The following is a 25,186-nucleotide window of genomic DNA, read 5'->3' as shown; positions in this document are numbered from 1 at the left end:
ATATTTATTTCTATAATGTACGATTGACTACATTGACTATTATCTTCGCCATCTGTTCATAGAAGTAATAACTAAAGAAGCCACACTTAACCAACAAATTTATCGATCACTATCGATTAGTATGGTCAGGTATCTTTGAACGCCAGAAGATATTGTCGCTTGCTTCATTCTAATGCTCAGAGCGTTTCTAAATGCGTCTATTTGCATTCCATAGGCTAGATATTTAATCTTATTTAATATATTATTTTAGCAAATGTATCTTTATCTTACCTCGAATGGTTTTCTCATTGCATATGTGGACAAAATATGCTGATTTCTAAAAAAAAAAAAAAAAAAAAAAAAAGGTTGACTCCTGAAGATTTTCGAGTTTTGTCTATCCCAAAAAAAAATAGTCTTATATTACTCATACATATAAGCTGCCTTTGAATAAGTACTTTGTTATTATTCTCATTAAACCCAAGTGGGATTTTGTAGATGAGTACTGTTTTTGTTGTTCAACGACTAACACAGACAGGCAACACCAATAAACAGATGCAAACACGCAGTACCGGAGTATGCGGGGGAAACTGTCTCCAGTACCAAACGAAGCTAGTTATGGTCGCCATATACCTAACGTGTATTGAGACGCAGGGCTCTACTCCTAACTTTAGTCCAGTGATGTCAAAGCAAGCGCATTTTTCTGACCTTGACGTCGTGCGCGGGCAGCAAGCGCTAAGTATGGAAAGAGGAAGGTTTGTATATATGAATAAGCAACCTGTTGGATTAAGAAAACAGTGGTGCACGAACTTCAAACGGAACGTGAAATTTTATGTCGTTATTTTTATATGGCTTCTTTCTATTCAATATTATCTATATTGTCTGTAAAACAAAAGTACTAACACTGATTTCTTAATATTGCACTTGTGTTTTAAATCTTAAAAACATCATAGAAAGTTAAGAAGGAATATTCACTTAAATTCCATAGTAGTATAATATTATACTGTATTAAGTGGATGAAACACATCATTCATAAAGAAAGTGATATTCCAAAGAAAGAGATTGAGTATGACATGATAAGTTGGAATTTATATTGATGGTATCTTTAGCCTTAGAAAAGTAATCAATAAACTAATCAAAACAATAGTACAGTACAAAGCAAAGTTATCTAGGTACTGTATCTGTTTTAAGTGTAACTAATAGTACATAACAAAACTCTTATCGCATTATGCTTTTAAGGTGATATTTGTGAGCAACTTCCTATCATCAGAATATTAAATTATTTTCTCGAAATCTTCTGGAGCTATAGAGCTGACATTTTTACAACACATGGACACGTATCTTTTGCTTATGATGTAACAGTAGTTGCTTTGTTAATTCATTTCCTTACAAACAATTTCCATGCGAATATTTTCAAAATTTTCAATACACTATCTTCAGCAATACCTATATACGGTATATTAGATTTACGAAAACATTCTGTAAGGCTACTAAATAAATAGGCCTATACCTGAAAATTTCACTTTTCTATACGAAAAGTTGAGAAAATATTTCTTTTGAATAAAAAAAATCAAACTTGTGAAAAATGAGCATTAAAATTAAAACTTACATTCTTACAATGCACTTATACTTCTCAGGCAAATCTAAAAATTACCATGGATACAGTTTTAATAAGTTCTCTTCCCTTTATCTATTGAATCAGTGCTGGCCATCCCTGAATATAGCTCGACCAAGCTGCATATACCACCTCTTTCGTCTGTCTCTTTCCTTTCCGCTGTAAAGCGCTCAGGCTCTCCTGGGCTGTAAAGCGCGCGCTTGCACCTGTGGGCATCAATAATAATTGAGATGCCTGCTTTAGTCTTTACACGTTGACTGCCATCGTGTTTTATGTAGCCTACTTTAGTCCCGCATGCTTTTGGAGACGCGGTATCCTTTCTGGCAGTCTAAGCGTTAAGCTTTATGTTTCCGTCTGATTGCTATAATTGTTATTTCCCGTAATGGTTGAGTTGTTAGGACTGTTTTCATTGCTGATTTTAAAAAATTGTAGCACAACGTTTCGAAGAGTAGATCTCTCTTCGTCGTGAGGTGAAAACCTACTGTGGGGATCGTTACATCGTTAACCGTCACACACAATGTCATAACTTGAAATATAGAGAATGAAAAGAAGAATTCCGTGATTTTCCTTTTGCAGAACGAAAAGTTACATTTCTTCGGATCAAATTTATATACAAAACTAAAATTATTTAAATCATTTGTTATCATAATACACTACTCTCTTAAACCGACTGAACATATCGGGAATTAAACCGATGGCTTTCCCAAAATACGCTGAGGAATTTTACATATAAAAATCATTTTTTCTCGAAAAGGAAATAAAACGAGCAAAATTGTATAAAACAATCATATGCACGAAATTAGATGTAGGCCTATAGGTCGTGACTGTAGAGTTCAGTATCGAAGCTATTCTTCGCCCTCAGAACTGCAGTTGAATTATTCGGCAAGAGATGGCGCGGACAGTTTATTAATGTAATCGAATGAGCATTGGAGACATTCTCAAGTAATATTTGAGAAAATTATATACACAATTTAGAAGTAATCAAAAGAGAAACGTGTTACTAATACATTCTTTGGTGTAATTTAAAAACCGTTTACGTACTAATCATCAGCTACTTTCTTCGTTACGTTATATCTCACAGACGATATCTTTCAATTCATGGGTAAATACCGTCAAAGGAAAAAGATTTGATACTCTGGTTTCCCTTCAAATCGTATAAATCTTTCGCCTTTTACTAAAGATTTCCGTGGAGGGGAACAACTGATGAGTCTTTAACCAATTTTTTGTTGTGCCCGGCGAAAGCTGGGCCGCTTAAACTTTTCACAATGGCGTGGCAGTGTGCAGTCGACACCTCTACTGGTAGGCAAAGTGCAGACCGGCGCAGTTTTGCTGCTTCGTTCGCTGTCAGATGCTTTGATTCGAAACATGACAATCTTACGGTACAGTACTTGATATTTCGAGTTTAAGAACATCTATTGGTAATCATGTCTACTTAATAACGTTGGGCGAAATAGTTCATTGTCAAGAGCTAGTTCGTTCCCGCACATGAACTTGAGTCGTTCAAATGAACTAATAGGAACTAAGTAGTTCAATATCGCACATTCGTGCGCACTTCGTTGCCAGTATCACTAAGTAGTGAACGAAATCGTCAACAGATGGCATAGCAATGTGTTCTGACCAAAAGCTATTGTGAGAGAATAGCGAACATAACCTTCTTTCTCTCATTTCCTCCCTGTCCCTTCATATAAAGCGGAGGACAACTAGGACAAAAAAGTCTCCTTGAAACACAACTTCTCCCTTCCTTATTGCAGATAAATAACATACCAACCGACCTTTTCTTGCAAGATAATATTTTAATCGATTATTTTATGAAATATTAAGCTATACATATCTTTATAGCTGTTAATTATGCTCTCTTTTAATAAAAAAACCCAAACCCCAAAGCATCGGCAATTATCGAGGTCGACAAATTTGTACAGGAACCACTGCTATCGAGAAAGGGTAACCCACTTTCTTGGTGGAATGAAAGATAAGAGGTACCGTATATCCAGATTTAAACAAACTGGCAAAATCTCGGCTCTCTATTGTTGCTACATCTGTGCCTTGTGAGAGAGTGTTTTCCAAGGCAGGACACACAATTACGGATGCAATAAATCGTCTGAGTGGCAAAGTGTAGAACAACTCTTATTTTTGAGTGAAAATTTGTAAAGCGTTATTTTAGTTAGGGCCTACCTATTGTACTCACTACTCAGTTTTCAACAAAAACATGAACAATTGTGAGAGGCAGTGAAAGGAAAGACAAAGAAGTGATATTTTAAATTATTAATAACTATTTTAACGATGTGAACTGTAGTGGCTTTTTTTTTTTTTAACCTCGGTTATTATGGAGTTGGATGGGATTGCAACATGCGGCGCAATGGAATTTGTTGAGGTACGTTTTAAAAGTGACGTAGAAGTACCCATTCAAACCTTTGCCATTGACCACAAATTAATATTTACAGAACATCTACACAGTGTTGCCAATTCTCTGCTGATTCTGACAGATTTGAATTTCATAAAAGCTGGAAAATATGCTTGTATGCAGTAAATTGTAATTGTATACGTTAATTCATGCACAAAACAGGTATTTGTCCCATATGTGTTAAAATAGAAGAGGGATTCGTCTGCTGGCTGAGTGCTGTGTGAATTATGTCAACGTCTTTGATTATGTCAAAATTCTAAGTTTTTTTTACAATACATATTGACTCAAGTAAATTAATTCTTCACAGTAAGCATAGTTATAAAATTAAATACACAATATTATTTCCTGGCAGATTTTCGCATTCAGTTTAGGAGATTCTATAGTAGAGAGATTATAGTAGTTAGTGGGAACCTATCTGGTACAGTTGGCTGCACTGCATCTACAGCACACCACACAGCTGACACAGCACAGCCCGAATGAACGAATCGTGAATCGTGTGTGAACTTGGTGAAGAGAAATGTGAACGGTATCATTGCGCGATATTAAAGTTATAAAACACGAATGTGCGCAGTTCTGTTAATCACTCAGTATGCAAGCGCAAAACAACGTCACGTCATTTTGAAGTAGCTACTAGCTATCAGATTCCAAACGTAGTCATGAACATGAGTTTAATCTACTATACAGAATAAATGTAATGATTTATTAACCGCTAAATAAGTTTATAATTAATGTATGTATGGTATGCATTTGCTCATAAGTCATAAGAAAACAAATCCACACGCTTTGACCGATATTACCAAAGTCTGCTTATTAAACCTTCACAACCAGGAGAAAAACATAGGCTACATCAATATTAGACAAATGGACGTTAAATTATAAAAAAAAAAAACAATAAAAATAAATACCATCAAACAACAGTGTATAATATTAAAATTGCATATTGTACAGTCAAATGTTGGTTATTTCTGTTAAGTTCAACATTGACTTTCATGGGGCCGTCGAAAAAATAACATAAAATTAAATAACATTGTTGATATATCGTTCATTAAATACAATGACCTCATATCTAAAAAATGACGATTTTTCAGGGGAGCAATTTAAAGATTTCATTTCTTTATAACTATAGTATATGGGTGCGTCTGAAGGAACGAAGAACAATACATTCACTGTCTCTTCTATTTAGAATCATGCATACTTCTACTCCGAATTATCTCTTATCGCGCTTTCAATTTCTTACAACTCTTCGAAACCGACATCAAGCACTTCTTTCTATCCCTCATCATAGAACGTCTCTATACTCATCCTCCTACACTGTAGAAATACCTCGTCTCTGGAATTCGCTACCTAATGATGTCAGGGACTGCCGGACTTTATCACAATTCAAAATTAAATTGAAAAATTTTGTCTTGTTTAATGCTTTTTAGATATTGCTAGAAGTGTTGATTTGTGTATTTTTACTCCAGATTATAATCGCAAGTTTCTTGTTTATGTTAGTTAATTAGGATACAATTAATTATACTTAATCACTCATTTAAAGTTTGTGTGACTGCAACCTGTGTATATTTTTGCGTGACTTTACTTCGTTTATAGTGTTTTTTTTTCTTGTTATTTCTGTTATTGTATTTGTATTCCTGGTGTTGTGGAAGAGAAGGCCTGATGGCCTTAACTACACCAGAATAAATAAATAAATAGTAAGAAATGCTTTTAAAATATGGCAGGGATATATTTGGGTGAAGAAACTTATTGTTTTAATATGGGAACATAGAATTAATTTTAAAAAACAATGTGCTTTTTTTTTAGAGCTATTTATTTACTAACTTTACAACTTGTGACATTCTTGGTACAAAAATTATCTTCGTACAGAGATATAACTCAAAATGTGACATTGTCGCCAGTCAAAATAATACACTCAACAATTAGGTTTACGTCATAACAGAAAATACGCCATTCTTAACAGTGAAAAGAACTGCGTTCAACAATAATATGTTTGCGTCATAACGGAATTATCTACGGTACTTAAAAATACAGATGGAATGTCTCTGATCAGTGGATCAATACCCGGGAGGTCGTCGCCACTTAGACGAACTTCAGAACGCAACTTCACATCTGACGGTAGAACTCGAAACTAGGCTAGTACCGTATTTGGCCGCTAGATGGCAGCGTCTATTTAATGTATACTAATAATATAAAAGTATAGATATAACACTTTTATTGCGAACTTTGCGTAAATATTATGACAAGCTACATTGCATTAATCAATAATTACACTTTTTACAACGATTTTATGAAGGGTTTTCGGTTATATTTACAACAGTTAATTAAATATTAATGATGTGTAAAGAGATATCCACTGAGTAGATGAACGTAGGGTGGACATAAGAGGGCTGAGTGAGGAAACCTCGGCATACTTACCTGGCGTAGGGGTTACCGTGATCATGAAGGCGGTTCCCCCAGGGTGAGACCCTTCCATTGCACTACGGTTGGGTTGACCCCTGCGATTGCTCCAAATGTGAGTAACTCGGGCGCGTAATTTTTGGTAGTCGGGACTGCGTTCGCGCTGTCCCGGAATTATTCTCTCATTATAAGTTCGTTTTTGTTGTGGTTTTGTATTGTAGAAAATATCAATGAATTTTGAATTAATGATGGGAAATTGTCCAATTTACATACAGATTCGTTCGCGGTAGTGATGGGTGAAGTTGTTCTTTTCCCGGAACAGTTCCGACGGTTCCGGTTCCGAAAAAATACTATGTTCCAAATAACAGTCACCAGTGATGATGAGTCGGAGTCGTTCATTGATACGTGCCTTCTCTTTGACTCTTGTTCATTTTGAGGAGTCATTCAAACGAACGGTACAGTACCCTCCCTCTTCACCATGCAGCTCACACTGGCGCACTCATAGGCATGACATAGTACACATTCTTATCTATAGATGGCATTGCAATGCACATTCGAATCGATTTTGGAAAATTGCTGTGCACGCGGACAGAACTCAAAAGCTTAATGTTAGTAATTAAACAGCTGTTGACTACAAGGACAGAATACAACACTTTGTTTTCGTACATAAAGTTATAAAGACATGGTAGCCAACTAAAAAAATTAACATGACATTTAAAACATATGGTATGTAATTTCTGTTCTCTCTATTACATAATTAAAAAAAAAAACAAATCATTAATTTTTATTTTTACTTTTCTTAATGCACAGTTATAATAATAATAATAAATATTACAATTTCACAAATAATAAAAAAGATATTATATTGGCAGTACTGAAATCTGAAAACCCCGCAGTGGGTTATTAAAATGTTGGAAACACATCTTTACCAAAGTGTAATTTAAACTTCGCATTAAACCTCGCTCTCCAAATCAGAACTTATATGGGTAGTTTCCAACAAATAATGCTACAACATTTTTGTCGTTCTTTGATAACAGAGAAGATATCACAAAAACTTGTGCTTGTCACAACATTTTCAAAAGTGTTTGAGAAAGTTATGTATAATAGATTATATCATTACCTGGAGTCCAACAATATATTAGTTTTAGAACAGTTTGGATTTAGAAAACAAAAATCGACAGAGAATGCTGCTTTTAGTTTGGTGGATGAAATACTAAATTCAATAAATTCGAAACTACATGTAGGTGGGATTTTTTGTGACTTGGCTAAAGCATTTGATTGTGTAGACCATAGTATATTAGTAAAAAAAATTGAAGTTTTATGGTATTAAAGATGAGATGTTGGGTTGGTTTACATCGTACTTATCAAATAGAAAACAAAAAGTAGAAATAAATATACCAAATAGTCATAAAGCTACTTATTCAGAATTTAGAAATATTAAACATGGTGTTCCGCAGGGGTCAATTTTAGGTCCATTGTTGTTTCTAGTTTATATTAATGATTTAGCCTTGACCATAAACAATTCATCCCATGTAATTTTATTTGCAGATGATACAAGTGTAATTATTTCAAGCAAACAATACGATCATTTTATAAACACTTCTAATACAGTGCTGAATCTAATGAATGAATGGTTTCATGCAAATAAAATAGCACTTAATGTTGATAAAACCAGTGCAGTCAAATTTAGTACACACAATAGTGCTCAGGTTTCCTACAGTATTCGATTAAATGGAACTCATCTCAAAGAATCTATGAGCACAAAGTTTCTTGGTTTAGAATTGGATAATCACTTGAACTGGAAAACGCATATAGAATGTATTACTCGTAAATTGAGCTCTGCCTGTTATGCATTAAGATCCTTATCTACTATTGGTGATATAAACTTACTTAAAATGTCATACTTTGCATATTTTCACTCTGTAATGAAATATGGATTAATATTCTGGGGTAACTCGTCTGAAGCTAAACACGTTTTTGTTTTACAAAAGAAAGCTATAAGAATAATGGCCGGTGTGCATAAAAGGACCTCATGTAAAAATATTTTCCGAAACTTAGAAATCTTGACTTTACCTTGTGAATACATTCTTTCCCTAATGATGCTGTATACTAAGAACCAAGATAAATTCAGTACTAATCAAGACATTCATCATTTTAATACAAGACATAAATCAGATATTCATCTACCCTCTGTTAGTCTAAGCTGTTTTAAAAAAGGAGTTCGCTATTCATGTATAACAGTCTTCAATGCACTGCCTAATTATCTTAAAGATTTGAAGAACAACGAGAAAAGGTTCAGAAAAGAATTAACCAAATTTCTACATACTCATACCTTCTACACAATTGATGAATTGTTTATGCTTGTGAATTGAATTATTCTACTTAAATGACATGTACAATTTTATATAGCTCAACTAAAATATGTTTTTATATTGACTTAATCTGTTTACTATGTATTGTATTTTTTGTTTAGCATAACTGATGAATTGTATGTACTGTAAATTGAATAGTATACTGTATAGGTCAACTGATGAATTGTTTAAGCTTATAAATTGAATTAATCTACTTCATATGAATTATATAGCTTAACGAAAATAAGTTTGTAAATTGAACTAATTTGATTGTATATGTTTGTATAGTTTGGCTGATGAATTGTATATGTTCTTAAAATGATTACTAGTCTGTGTAGCTCTACTGATGAATTGTATATAGACGTACTGTAAATTGAATGGTAATATGTATAACTCAACTGATGAATTGTTTATGATTATAAATTGAATTAATCTACTTGATATTAATTGCACAAATTTGTATAGCTTAATGAAAGTATGCTACTTTGTATTGTATATATTTGTATAGTTTTGGCCGATGAATTGTATATGCTTTAAATTGAATAGTAATCTATATAGCTCTACTGATAAATTGTTTGTGTTTGTAATTTGAAGTAGTTTGCATGATATGTATTATCAATTTCTGTATATCACAACTGGTTGAATTGTTTATGCCTTAAATTTAATTAAATTGTTTTGTATTATAATATAGTTCAACTTATGAATGATCGTTTGCGTTTGTAAATTTAATAATCTGATTGACTATGTATTGTATACTTTTAGTAGAGCCATCGATGTAGCTCAGTCGGCAGACTCGCTGGGCTGCTGATCCGGAGCTGCGTTCGGGCTTGGGTTGGATCCCCCTTTGGACTTTGGTTTCTTCGGAGGTTTTCCCCAGCCGTGGGACTGAAGCCGGATGGTCTATGGCGAGTCCTTGGCATCAACCCCTTTGATTTGATTACCTGGTTGGGTTTTTCCGAGGTTTCCCCCACCGAAAAGGCAAATGCCGGGTAATATTTTGGCGAATCCTCGGACCTCATCTCATCTCACTACATCTCGCCAAAATGTAAAAAAAATTGTACAAAATTGTAAAAATTGTAGAAAATTACTAAATTGTAAAACTATAAAAATTTGTAAAAATTGTAATTGTAATATTGTAAAATGTTGACATGTTCCACATCTTAAAGCTTCATTGCTCATGTAAGATCTATGGAATAAAATAAATGAATGAATGTCAGACTTAACCTCAACAAACGACATACAGACATTGTAACTAAACCACTCATTACCATTTACGACTTTAACCTTACATGTATAGAATCAGCTGATCAATGAATTAATAATAGTATGCGTACTTTATGACTTTGTAGAATGTTTATAAAACAGAATTAGTCAACTAATGGTGAAATAAACCATAAAGCGGGAATGAATATTACAGATTATTAAATACTTACTATAACATTACAGATGATTGGCCAGTCTTACAAATGTTGATATTAAAGTTCGCGCCACCGCAAGTATTTCAATTTCCATGCGCCCCCCTCCAACCACGTGAGAGTTTCAAGTACCAACTTCATCCAACGAAGTTCCAAGTACAACATAAAGAACAACGAGAACAGTGTAACCGCAGCTGTCATTGGTTCATCGGAACGAGCTCCGACGTTCCGACTGTTATCTCGGAGTTGGAACATACCTTGTGCAACCAAAGACGTTATAATAGTATACTAGACTCACACAGAGCGCTGGTGTGCTGTCCAAAATTGAAACCAGTCTGCGCATGTTTACGCCGCCATGCTACTGATAGAAATAGAGCGGTAAACACGATTGTCATACTTGTTCTTTGTTTTGTCTCGGGTGTTTTTAGTGAATAGTGTGAAAGTAATGGCAATATAATTTTGAAAGATGATATATTATCGCCGCGGACTCATGCTTAACATGTCGGCATCATACAATAACGTGCGGTGTGGTTTAAAAAAATAATTTTGCCGACCGATTGTTACTCTGTAGGTTTCGCTCTAAGCGTCACGTTGTCACGTCTACTTTCTCGATAAGAATAAGCACCAGTTTGTTATATTGTTAAAAGGCTATTATTATTATTATTATTATTATTATTATTATTATTATTATTATTATTATTATTATTTCATATACGAATACGTTGGCTTTCTTAACTCTTAATAATAACTCTTTAATAATAATTTTTAATCACATACCTTAATGTTCGTCCTCAGCACAAGACATTGCAACCTCGGGTGTAGTCTACGTGGCTTAGACAAGTAAGTGTCATTTAATAATAATTGAAGCAGCTTATTGGTTGCATTATTGAAATTGAGGCGAGTGACTGGAGCGGCGACACAAGAAATTGAAAACAATAATACAATTAAATTTCAAAGACCTGCCGAACGCATGAGGCCGCTCAAAGACCTGCCGAATGTTAACCCTGAGAGCGCGGCGATAATACCATCCCTGTTTAATTTTCCAAGCTATTTGCAAAAGGTACTATATAATATTATCTCTGTTGTTACAATATCGATATCATTAAAAATCAATCAGTAGTTTACGACAATAAAGAATACTTAATTGTTAGTACAGGTATATCAGACTGTAGAGAAATCCCACTGAGTGAATTATTTAGACTTACACATCAGATGTTAAAACATTAGTGGAAAGATAACTTTTTGTTTTTATTATGTAAATGAATTTATCTGCAAGATAATAAACTTTCATTCAAGATCCATATATGGATAAATAAATATACAGATAATAAATAAATAAATAAATAGCTATAATAGCTAAGCCTCCTTTATGAATTTATGATTCAGAGTTCACCTATAAATAACTCTTTTACATTTTGCCGGATATATTTTATTAACAAAAGCAAGGAATGGCATCTTATTGATATTGCATATGTGCATAAAAATTATGTACCATCACTCCGCAAGCAATGATAATATATCTATTTTATTTATTTAAAATAAAAATACAATATGTAAAAAATCCACACATAAAAAGTATGTGGTTTTTTTTATCTTGCATAAAGTGATTGTTTAGTTTTTAGGTCTTCACGTTACCTATTGTTTGCAATGTATTAGGTACCGATACTTTTTATAATTGATAGCATTCCCTTAATTAATTGAAGAATGAATTCAATATAATTTGGCTACCTTCGCATATTACATTTTGCCAGATTACCTATGTCCTGTGGTCTAAAAGTACCGGTAATATAATTTATTTTTGATTCTCTAAAACTTAACAACAAGTCTATACTGATTATCGCATATTTATTTCACTTAGGAATTTGATTATAACAAGAACTTGTGTAATCAAGGTGCATATATTTATGTCTTGTGATCTAAGAGTTAATATGTTAATATAATTTTAGATTCTCTGAAACCTAACAATTTGTTGATTATCGTAAAATTATACAATTTATAATGTGTATTGTGTAGGCCTATTTATGGATGTATCAGTATGTTTTCTATAAATTGCTGCATACATATTTTCTTTTCTTTAATGTTCTAACACATATCAATGAAACTTTGAATATGTTTATTTCGTCCTAATTTTACGTTAAACGTCGAAAATGGCCATAATATGTCAATTTTAGATCATCACAGCGTTAAATTGCGTGATTTACGCACTGCTATTATTTGTCTGCTCTCCAACAATATGGCGGCAAGCGCAGCGTTCAATTTGCCCCGGTTTCCTCGTTTCGCGCAGCCGAGACTGTAGGGGCTTGTGTGCAACGCGGTACTGCGAGCCCGCCACAGCTGGGCAAGTGAGCAGCTCGGAGTCGGAACACTGTTATTTCGGAACAGGAGGTTCCGACCTACTGTTCATTTTTGCAACAGTTCCGAGACCGGAAAAGTTCCAAAATAACTGTTGTGTTATTTTTTACCCATCTCTAGTTCGCGGCGAACTAGTTCGGTAGTGAGATTAGTTCAGTGATCTAGTTCGGTTAGTTGATTTAGTTCGTCTGAGAAAATTTTACGCACGCAATCAATTAGTTTGAGAAAAGCTGATTCAATTAATCATTTAGCCCACTTGAGATGGAAAGGAAAGCTGACGCAAAGATATAATCAGTATTATTTTAACTTTAAGGAATATATATATATATATATATATATATATATATATATATACTTATTCGGTAATTGTTTCCTCTTAAAGAATAACTGATTTTAGGGAAGTACGATGCCACATTACTTACTGTAGACCAGTGTTATTTATCACATTTCTTTTTTGAGAGATTAACAGCAATGCAGTATCAAAATATTTCATCGTTGCAAACGTTCATCATATGATTAAAACTACGGTGAAGTGAAAGCTTGAAAGGAAAGAAATATTATTGAACTGTAAGCCGTATAATCCAAACCCAACTCTCAAATTTCTTAATAATAATAATAATAATAATAATAATAATAATAATAATAATAATAATAATAATAATATTCTTTTGAGAAGATTAACTCCGTACGTAGATGAAATTATTGGGGATCATCAGTGCGGTTTTCGGCGTAATAGATCGACTATTGATCAGATTTTTTGTATTCGACAGATAATGGAGAAAAAATGGGAGTATAAGGGTACAATACATCAGTTATTCATAGATTTCAAAAAGGCATATGACTCGGTTAAGAGGGAAGTATTATATGATATTCTTATTGAATTTGGTATTCCCAAGAAACTAGTTCGATTAATTAAAATGTGTCTCAGTGAAACATACAGCAGAGTCCGTATAGGTCAGTTTCTATCTGATGCTTTTCCAATTCACTGCGGGCTAAAGCAGGGAGATGCACTATCACCTTTACTTTTTAACTTCGCGCTAAAATATGCCATTAGGAAAGTTCAGGATAACAGGCAGGGTTTGGAATTGAACGGGTTACATCAGCTTCTTGTCTATGCGGATGACGTGAATATGTTAGGAGAAAATACACAAACGATTAGGGAAAACACGGAAATTTTACTTGAAGCAAGTAGAGCGATCGGTTTGGAAGTAAATCCCGAAAAGACAAAGTATATGATTATGTCTCGTGACCAGAATATTGTACGAAATGGAAATATAAAAATTGGAGATTTATCCTTCGAAGAGGTGGAACAATTCAAATATCTTGGAGCAACAGTAACAAATATAAATGACACTCGGGAGGAAATTAAACGCAGAATAAATATGGGAAATGCGTGTTATTATTCGTTTGAGAAGCTCTTATCATCCAGTCTGCTGTCCAAAAATCTGAAAGTTAGAATTTATAAAACAGTTATATTACCAGTTCTTCTGTATGGTTGTGAAACTTGGACTCTCACTCTGAGAGAGGAACATAGCTTCAGGGTGTTTGAGAATAAGGTGCTTAGGAAAATATTTGGGGCTAAGCGGGATGAAGTTACAGGAGAATGGAGAAAGTTACACAACACAACTGCACGCATTGTAGGCTACTCTTCACCTGACATAATTAGGAACATAAAATCCAGACGTTTGAGATGGGCAGGGCATGTAGCACGTATGGGCGAATCCAGAAATGCATATAGAGTGTTAGTTGGGAGACCGGAGGGAAAAAGACCTTTAGGGAGGCCGAGACGTAGATGGGAGGATAATATTAAAATGGATTTGAGGGAGGTGGGGTATGATGATAGAGACTGGATTAATCTTGCACAGGATAGGGACCGCTGGCGGGCTTATGTGAGGGCGGCAATGAACCTTCGGGTTCCTTAAAAGCCATTTGTAAGTAAGTAAGTAATAATAATAATAATAATAATAATAATAATAATAATATAAAAGCAGAAAATAAAATAATAATCTCTCTTCAGACATACACATTTGGGGGACCGCACAAAAAATAACATATAATTGAACAAAATTGTATTGTCGGCAGAGGAACAGATGGAGTCTCTCATTAAAAGCATCTTAAAAATATGCTCCCTTATCACATCTATCATGCGGAGAAAGCAGGGGCGCCGTTAGCGATAGGGGCACAAAGAGGGCGTGTCCCCCAATATTTGGTCTAATTGTTTATTATTATAATTAATTTTTACTATTAATCTGTTTACATGTGTTTGATAACCTATGTTGCATTATGCAATCAGCAGTACAGATTTAAATAAATAGCACCCTTAAACTTTGTGTAGTCTTAAAGATTTCAATTTTCTTTAGTTTCTAATATTTTCCCCCCAAAATAATATAGCTAACGGCGCCGATGAAGCGAGAATACTCTATATGACAGATATTACATTCAAAAAATAGATCGAATGAAATTTAGGACATGAAAATCCATTCATTAACTGTTTTCAACCTGAAGTTCCGAGTTTCGAATTCGGGACCCCAGTGCAATGGTAGAGTTCGAACATATTAATTATTCGTACACAATATCGATCTAAAAAAAACTGTAAACTATTAGTTACTTTACTTTTAAAGAGAATTTCAAGTAACATTTAAAAGAAAATGTACGTAACTGGTCACTAACGTAGCGATTCTGAGTGTAGAAATTAATAATGTGTTGGAATGCTTAGATCCTGAAGCCTACTATTTACTTCAATAAATTAAAGACAAGTAAATAATGTATTTGCGGTTATAATATTATGGGAGAGCATTATGGTCAACGTGAAATTGTGATTTTGTAATGCATTTCCATGAAACGATAACGGATACGATATTGTAATACAATTTTACGAAGGACCAGCATCGCTTAATGTTTGTCAGACTTAACCTCAAACCATTTCTTAATATTGGCTACGAACGATACAAACCGTTGCTTACGAGATAATCTCGTAAGCAACGATACAAACACAACGTAACCAGATTGAACCTCTCATGCTTATGTGCTCTTAACCTCAAATAGAATCGGCAGGGTAATGAACTATAATACAGTATTAGTGTCCGCATTTTATAAGTTGTGCAGAATGTTTATGAAACACCGAATTTAGTATCTTTATGGGTCTAAAGAAGTAAAGAGGTTATTGTTTATAGTGATCTCCCCAAGGCTAACTCATGGATAAGCAATCGAAAGGGCCAATGCTTTAAAAATGTCAAGCAATATTTCGGCGGTTCGCGCAATACCGGGCAGAACTCTAAGCACAACCCGCTGCCGTCATCCAGACTGTAGCGAGCTTGAAACACTTGGACACGTGCTTGGACAATGCCCCAAAGGCGAGCTGCTGATCAATGCTAGACATCATCGTGTACGACATGCTTTGGCGACATCGTTAAAAACTTTAAATTGGGAGATTCATGAGGAAGTACATTGTGTATCATCAGATGGTTCTTTTAGACGGGCAGACATTATTGCTATCAACGGACGCTTAAAACGGGCTCTTGTTCTTGACCCTACTATCCGTTTCGAAAGAAACCTAAATCAGGCCACCGAAGTTGATATTGAGAAATGTCCATGTCTGCCGTATCTTTCTCAAAAGTACAACGTACCTCTTAAACAATGGTCTGTCATTGGTTTGCTGTTTGGCAGTAGAGGTTCAATTACAAAATTCACATGGAATTATCTTAAGGAACTTCACATTCCTTTTGATTATGTAATGTCTATTCTTATAAATATTATCAAGGATTCTCTTCAAATATTACATCACCATCTCTATTTCAATTAATCCACTTATATTTGCCTTCACCAATTAACTTCCTTTTTTCTGTAATGTATCACATCACATTATATTGTACATGTTTATTGTATTCAGGACCCTTGTGGTCACTCAAATTCTTTGAGCTGATGTCTATAATTTAGAATATATATATATATATATATATATATTAGCGTGTTGTGAAACACGGCCTAACACTCCTGTCATTATGGGAACGGCTTCCCACAATGCATTGCTTCTTCTCTATCTAGTTCGCGAACGACTTAAACTACCCATCACCCCTGCCGATTGAGTACAGTAATGAACGGCTGACATGAACGTATACATTTCTAAACAGTTTGTTAAACAGTAGGCATTAAAATTAGTGTACATTATTATTTTTATTAGTCTATTATGATGATGATGATGATTATTATTATTATTATTATTATAGTAGTAGTAGTAGTAGTAGTAGTAGTAGTAGTAGTAGTAGTAGTAGTAGTAGTAGTAGTAGTAGTAGTGCCGGTATTCTTCGAAATAATACCGTTAGAAAAGCGTCCAAAGAACTGTGAACTGTAAAAACAGGGTTACATTTAATACGAAGCCTTCACTTTTATGAGTGCCGATTTTCTTCAATATAATATTGTTAGAAAGGCGTTGAGAAAACTGTAAAAATATTTATGATTAAAATAATATAATATGAATAATAGTACATTATGCAACGAGCCTATAATGATAGTAATTAAGAAGCGAGTATGGATGTTTATGAAACGAGCGCAAGCGAGTTTCATAATTTTCATACGAGCTTCTTAATTACCATTATAGGCGAGTTTCATACGACTTTTTATGCTCGACCATATTTCTAACTTGAAATTACCGGTATTCAGATGTATACATTTTATTTGTATTTGACAAGATCGGAAGTGACCTTGTTCTAGGTCGTGAATTGTGAGATGTGCGCAGACGCGAAAGTGTTGATTTTTTTCCGAGGAACAATGATGACATTGACCTTGTGTAATCCGTTAAACTTGGTATAACTTTGATTATTGAATTCGACATTGAAAAAGGAGATGACAAATTTAATTTATTTGAATATTATTTACAATTAACGCTAATTATTATAGTAACAGAACATAACCTTCTGCGATAGTATTGGATTTCCAGCCTCCGTGACTTTTCGCTAATTCTCTTTCGATTGCATATCCGAGAATAATCGATACTTGCGGTTTTATAACAGTACAAAGCTGACTCGTTATTGGCTGAACACCTACAAGCTGAGTTGTCATTGGCTGAAAACACCTGAACTTTAATGAGTAGGTGTACTTTAATGACATGCATTAAAGGGCTGCTACCAGGTGTATAATTACTACATTTCGGCATGGTCGAGCATAAAATAAATTATAATACTCCTCTTAACACGACTACTTTGCTGGAAGGACAGACTGTTACAAAGGAAAAACTCCACTACGCTGAGATTCACTGCTGCTGTCCACTGAACTATCACTACAGCCTAAAGATATTATCAAATAAATAAATAAAAACAACTAATTCACATTTAAACTAATTCTAGCACAAAAGTTAGTTTCAAAACATATGCGAAAAATTGAATACTGAATAGCTTATTCTGAAATGAAGTGTTGCAACAGCGCTTGTTTTTTTTTTTTTGTGACTGTCCCGTACCGATACGCTTCACTGGCTGCAACCTCTTTTTATGTTACTCCCTTCGATGAACGAACAGTAAAGCTCGATTCATACTACATATATATTACGTAACCTTTCCGTTTATGTTGCATTAGTATCTGTAAATAATACTTATTAGTGTTTAAATGAATGAGCATATACACACTTCACGATGCGTATGCCTTTAGTGAGCCTTCCATTTGTACACGCACACACACAATATTGTATCGGACCAATATTCAGGGAACGTGTATTTATTTAATCTGACAGGATTAAGGCCATAAGGCCTAAAGAAAGTTTGTTTCGTGATGGTTAATAACAGACAAGGAAGTTCTATCTTCTCCTATCTTCCCCCTCCACACCCATTCGTGATATATCCACGACACATAATAAACACGCAGGACTGGTCTCGCCTTCTCTGCTGTATATTCTATATGTTAGACTTTAGCCACGATTACATTTGAAATAAATTATTGTATTTAAAATAGATTATTACGTCTACTTCTTATGTTGTTGATATTATTTGTGTGTTATACTACCGACGTTTATTTTGTTTACATCGGTTTAATTAAATGCATTGGAGAAAATTCATGAGGAAACCCTCTCTTCAACATTTTGAAATTCTCTTATAGAGTGCAATCTTCTCAATTTATGAACAGCAGTAACATGACATTAATTAAACGATGGAAAAAATGTGTAGTGTACCCTAGTAACGACAGAGGGCATTGCTGTCGCGAAGAGTAGTTTCAATATTTTATACATTTATGAAGACGTATATAAATCTAGATGTCAAATATTTAATATTTATAACACGACATAATTAAGAGATAGGTTTGGAAGTAAATCCCGAAAAGACAAAGTATATGATTATGTCTCGTGACCAGAATATTGTACGAAATGGAAATATAAAAATTGGAAATTTATCTTTTGAAGAGGTAGAGAAGTTCAAATATCTTGGAGCAACAGTAACAAATATAAATGATATTCGGGAGGAAATTAAACACAGAATAAATATGGGAAATGCCTGTTATTATTCGGTTGAGAAGCTTTTATCATCCAGTCTGCTGTCGAAAAATCTGAAAGTTAGAATTTATAAAACAGTTATATTACCGGTTGTTCTTTATGGTTGTGAAACTTGGACTCTCACTTTGAGAGAGGAACATAGGTAAAGGGTGTTTGAAAATAAGGTGCTTAGGAAAATATCTGGGGGTAAGAGGGATGAAGTTACAGGAGAATGGAGAAAGTTACACAACACAGAACTGCACGCATTGTATTCTTCACCTGACATAATTAGGAACATTAAATCCAGACGTTTGAGATGGGCAGGGCATGTAGCACATATGGGCGAATCCAGAAATGCATATAAAGTGTTAGTTGGGAGGCCGGAGGGAAAAGACCTTTGGGAAGGCCGAGACGTAGATGGCAGGATAATATTAAAATGGATTTGAGGGAGGTGGGATATGATGGAGAATGGATTAATCTTGCTCAGGATAGGGACCAATGGCGGGCTTATGTGAGGGCGGCAATGAACCTCCGGGTTCCTTAAAAGCTATTAAGTAAGTAACACGACATAATTAATGAGTTTAGTTTACAATTATTATACATGAAATAATCTGTTACAAATAATTTATATAAACAACGAAATTTTAAGATTGGTGGAAAGTCACATGACGTAATGACAGTTGAGCATCGGGACCCGAATAATGTCCAGCTGGACAGTGACGTCGGTGTTGTACGTTTACTCGAGAGGTTATTTTGTTTACATCGGTTTAATTAAATGTATTAGAGGAAACTCATAAAGAAATTCTCTCTTTAAAATTTTCAAATTCGCTTATAAAGACAGTTTATGAACAACAGTAACATGAGATTAATTAAAGGAAGGAAAAAATGTGTAGTGTACCCTAGTAACTACAGAGGGCATTGCTGTCGCGAAGAGTAGTTTCAATATCTTATACATTTATGAAGACGTATATAAATCTAGATGTCAAATATTTAATATTTATAACACGAAATAATTAGTGAGTTTAATTTACAATTATTATACATGAAATAATCTGTTACAAACAATTTATATAAACAACGAAATTTTAAGATTGGTGGAAAGTCACATGACGTAATGACAGTTGAGCATCGGGACCCGAATAATGTCCAGCTGGACGGTGCCGTCGGTGTTGTATGGTTATTGGAGGTCTCGAGCTTGGAGGGTTCAGTTCGACAGCGAGGAAGAATAGCCTAACGAAGAATCGGCCAGTGTGTGGGACTACAAAGTGCGATATATTTGCTGTCTGGTATTTGTGTATTCCTTTAAAATTAAGTGAACTTTACAAAGGCAACGTCAAAATTTCCGGGATATGATACATAAATTTTCACCAGGGATTATTAAATGTTCGTTTTTTCAGTTTTCTTAGTCTGTTTTGTGATATGATTAGTCACAAAGTTAAAATATGAATGCTTATATTTTCACTTAGTTTCGATCTAATCGATAGAATTGAAATCGACTGTTCCTGGAATTGTCTCGAAATAGAAAAAAGAAATTGAAAGTTACGAAATTGTCAACAGTTTAAATTTAACTTTAAAATCTGTTCGGTGAAAGTGGAGTATAGTTTGCTCGCAATTACTTGACTTGATATAATCGGCAGTAAAAGGCTATAAACTAGATTGTAAATTTCAGGTAATATACCAGAAACCGTTCCATATATGGTGGTTCTTATTCGGTGAATATGTAACTGAAACTAAAAACGGATTTTTGTTCAAAATTAACCCACATAGGATGAAATTCGTTCAATGAGAATTTTCTATTAATGAATTTACGCTGGTTGCAGCATTGTCTTGAATAATCATTGAGATTTCCGGTTTATAATTTCAAACTTTCTCTGAATGAGACACGAAAGGTGGTCATGAAGCAAGTCGACTTTCTTTCCACTGGAAATTCTTCAGTCGTGAAAGACTTAAATCACATTTCATGTTCATACTTCAACGAAGGACAATACTTTACACAGACTAACAACTAATTCTATCTTCCATGTGTCGTAGCTCTGGTTAGTAGTCTAGTAGTTGTAGTTTGTAGTTTGCTAGTCTGTAGTTGCATGGTTTTAGGTGAATGGTTGATCTGTTTTCAATTACACACGGCATTTAACCTACATAATACTTGGTGGTGGACATTTTGAACAGACGAAGTATTGAACATTGAACGTGATATATTTAAAATTAATCCCATTAATTGTTTCTGTACACGGCTTGTCTTGCAGTCGCAAAAAGTTTGAGGATTTTTTATCTAGTACGTTTGGCTCTGTCTGCATTGCGAAATATTGGAATTGTTTATATGGCAAATCTACACTTGACCACAAAAAATTTAGGTTAAGTAGGAAACTCTACTTGATGTGTACCTCGTACTTTCATACTGATAATGCTTACAATAATAAATTTCACTCCGTCGCATTTCTTTTTAAAACCGTAGAGTTTCGTTTAAATATTGGTAAAGTTCTGTTCTAATTCTGAATTATTTCTTTAAGTAGTGTCGTGTTTTGACAGAATTTCAACAAAAATTAATCCAACATTCGTACGTAACACGTATATCTACGCAATAACTTGGTTAAGATGCGTACTAAGTCGATAAAATGTTGAAATTTCAAAAGTATATTGGAGAAAATAAGTAAATTTATCGGTGTTGAATTTACGTGAAGTTTCTAAGGAACGTTAAATTACAATCATCGTTACCTTACTGCCAACGTAACTTCTCTGCAATATAAATTCAATGAAGGTGAACTTGATGAAATTTTTCTTTTAATCAAATTATGTATAGTAATACATATTCACAACTAACACGAGATGATTGTCTGATATTTTGTTAAAAATTACGGCTTAGTACTTAAATATCTCGTGTTCATAAATCCTAACGGCAAATACATCCATGAAGTCCCTGCAGTTTGAATATAGTTTTCGGAGCTCGAGACCATCGACCAGAACACAATTACAATATTGAGGTAAGATAAGAGTAGAAACTAAAACAGAATTTGTCAAAACCAGTTAAAAAAGTGGTTAAACCTCCATATCACCGCAAACTACACACTGGAGACTGAATCCTTTTCACATGCCACGGCTTCGTTATTCAGCTATCCCCTCCTTTAACCAAACTCTCCTACAACAAAACTTAAATCAGACTTCAGTCCCGTGTGTGCTATGGGGAGATATCGAAGTTTGGCCCTCTAAGGAACTTGTTTAATTAACCTTTGATTGAATTTGTTTCAGAATACGAACAGACCCTGGATATTGGAAGTCGTCTTTCCTAAAGCTGAGAGATCTCTACTTTCATGGAGCCTTTATTACAGATCCTGAACTCTGAATAGGATTTCTGAGGTGAGTTGGGTTCTACTTTCTATAACACCGCTTTACTGAAGCTTAAAACATGTTAATTCAGATGTTTGTAAAATAATTCGTCTTTGAAATTTTATCGAGTTTTTTAAATTAATGCTGTACACAAATTCCAATAGTACAGAATATTAGAAGATATTGTACTTACGTAAAATAATGGTGAAAATGGCGTATCTTATAGCCGTAAATGTCATACTATGCATAAGAGTTTGACTATTTTAGTAGGGCGTATGCGTGTCTACACGTTAAACTTTAAAATAAAAAGAATGGTTACTGTAGAGTAAATCTTCTTCCTTTAAAATAATTGATCAATGTAGAGTATCCACCGCCCACTGAACGAATACGATTTTGGAATAGACACCGACGCACTTAGGTTAGTTTAGGCTTTTATTATTCCCGTCAAGATGAAGATGAAAGCGATTGTGTGATTTTTTGTTTTTTATGTTGGCAGTTCAAGTGCATCGATGTCTATTCCAAAATCGGCGGAAGTCTCTCAACGCTAGTTTCATCCGAATATTTCACACTTTTATCATTCCCAATGTTGCGCTATAAACGAATTTTCGCAAATCTAATGTAAAAGACTGCCTACATAAGGAACAAGTTATACTAAATGTTTAGGATTACTGTAAAACTGGCCTATGTCTCCTATAGTGGGCGGGACATAAGTAACATTCACCAACTTATAGTACACATTGAATTGAAGTTTTAGCCAGTTAACTGTTCGTAATTACTAAGACACCCTACGAAAATTATTAATTTATCAGCAATATTATGCCCATAGGGTTTATACCAATCTTTACCGTGGGGGGGGGAACTAAAGATTAGTAAAAGCCCTAAGCTCATAATATTAGATACATAAATTTTTGTAGGGTGTGTTTCAGTACCCATAAGTAGTGAGTGGCTAAAATTTCAATTCATTGTGCTATTATATGTGAATAGTGCAGCTAATCAGACATATAGCGAATTTATAAAATTTATTAAAGTAAAAAATATATATAATTTTTAAAGGGAAATATTTACTCTACAGTAACCATTCTTTCTTACTATAAAGCTTGATGTGTATACACTAATCACTGAAGAAAAGAAAAATTGCGAAGTATTATATATAGGGCTACTTGAAGATAGGCTGTTTTTACCATTATTTTGCATGCGATAAGTACTATAAAGATAAATATAGCCTGTCCCATATTGATGTAATAGGTCTGATGGTGGGAGCACGAGGTACCATACCCTCATTCTTTGCCAACAAATGTAAAAACCTAGGCCTAACACACAGCATTGCGTAGGAAATAGCCATTAGTGCCCTCAAAGGATCGATTCAGATATTGAGAAATCATTTGTATGGGAGTGATAATGGAAATTTCAAGTTATCTTAACCGATGGCTGTTGATTGGTTTAGATATCAATACGTAAATCCGTACTACTATTTTTCTCGCGGTATATGACATTCAAATCATTCTAACCTATCTGATATTTTCCCCCCACTTAATTGTAAATGAGCACAAACGCTACTTAGGTGTAAATTTTTCTCGCATTTTGTATATTCGATTCCCTAACTGTTTCAAATGTACATCATTTTACCTTTTAGGTGGCTTTGTCAAATCTGGCAACCTTTTCATAAGGGAAGCTAAATTTATTATACTCTTCTTAGCACTTCTACCCCAAATCTGCAACACTCAAAGGAAACTTAGGATGTTGTCGAATAAAGTATCTATTGCCTTGTTTACAGATTCAAAAATCGCGCCAAACCCGGAGGAACGCCTGATGGGTCAGCTTCGCCTGCCGTCCCCAAGTCGGACTTCACCCGAAGTTTCCACAGCAGTTCCAGAGATCTCCACGAATAGTAGGACTGCACATGTTGTCCCTTTTCATTGCCTTATGCTCAGTAAGGGTCTCTGGCTGAATCTCTCAGAACTTCGCGAACCACTCCAGGCAAAGTGGTTGTAGTTCCGTTGTAGGATTTAGTTTATAAGCGTCAAGTTGTCTGGCCTGATTCGAGATGTCGCTGCATAATTAAGGACGTAGTGCATTGTTGTGTATTTTGTTGTGCTTTTGTTTGATGTTCTCGTCGTTGGTCAGGTTGTTAGGCTCCCGATTATTTGAGGATTTTTTTTAGGGTGTTACTTGTAAGACGTGCCAATGTGCTGGGTTGCATTGGTAGAGCAGCGCATCGGCAGGCTGTACGAGACTTGGCAACGGGTTCAGCCAGAGGCGGACATGAGGCAATCGAGTGAAGAGGTCGATAGTAACTTATTCCAAATTTTTAAAATTCGAAGTTAATTTCATTCTCCGGACTCAAACTCGGCACTTACTAGTATATAATTAAATGCTTTGTGAGGTCATTACTTTATTTCAAATTTTTATTCCGTATCGATTTCAGTTACTTCAATAAAACTTTGCACTTATTAGTATATAATTAAGTGCACTGACGTAATATAAAATAAATGCATTAAGATGAGTAATTGCACAATTAATAAATCATTAATTAAAGAGCACTTTGTCATGAATATTGACAAAGAGTAACAAAACTCTAAATAAGACCTCTTCTCTGAATCTATCGGCATGCGTCAGGGGTAGGGTTATTGCTGAAGCACGTCATTCGACCTCGGGTGATGAGTATGGCACTGAATCCTAACCTAACTAGTTCATTTAAGAGTAGCTGGATATCTTCTGAAAACCAAATTCTGTTCACGTACACTAGAATTGATCTGGTTAATTTACACACGAATTAATCAGCATCTCTGACAAATACTGGCGACTTCTGATATGAATTTATTAATTCACAGAAGGTATCCATACAGTGTAATTGACGCATGCAATGGATTCGTCCCCTTCAATTTGTAGAGAAGCAGCAAAATT

At 34.4% G+C, this 25,186-nt stretch overlaps 2 non-coding genes across 2 annotated transcripts; both read left to right on the top strand.

Moving 5' to 3' along the window:
- Positions 1 to 2,721: 2,721 nt before the first annotated feature.
- LOC138692317 (U5 spliceosomal RNA) lies at positions 2,722 to 2,840 on the top strand. The gene has a single exon (XR_011330066.1). It is a non-coding gene; the product is annotated as a U5 spliceosomal RNA (small nuclear RNA).
- Positions 2,841 to 6,396: 3,556 nt separating this feature from the next.
- On the top strand, positions 6,397 to 6,558 carry LOC138692294 (U1 spliceosomal RNA). The gene has a single exon (XR_011330047.1). It is a non-coding gene; the product is annotated as a U1 spliceosomal RNA (small nuclear RNA).
- The last annotated feature ends 18,628 nt before the right edge of the window (positions 6,559 to 25,186 follow it).

The sequence above is a fragment of the Periplaneta americana genome, chromosome 16 (genome assembly GCF_040183065.1).
Source record: "Periplaneta americana isolate PAMFEO1 chromosome 16, P.americana_PAMFEO1_priV1, whole genome shotgun sequence".
In the NCBI taxonomy this organism is placed as follows: Eukaryota; Metazoa; Arthropoda; class Insecta; order Blattodea; family Blattidae; genus Periplaneta; species Periplaneta americana.
The sequence above is the reverse complement of the archived record's forward strand: the minus strand, read 5'-3'. Positions and strand labels throughout refer to the sequence as shown.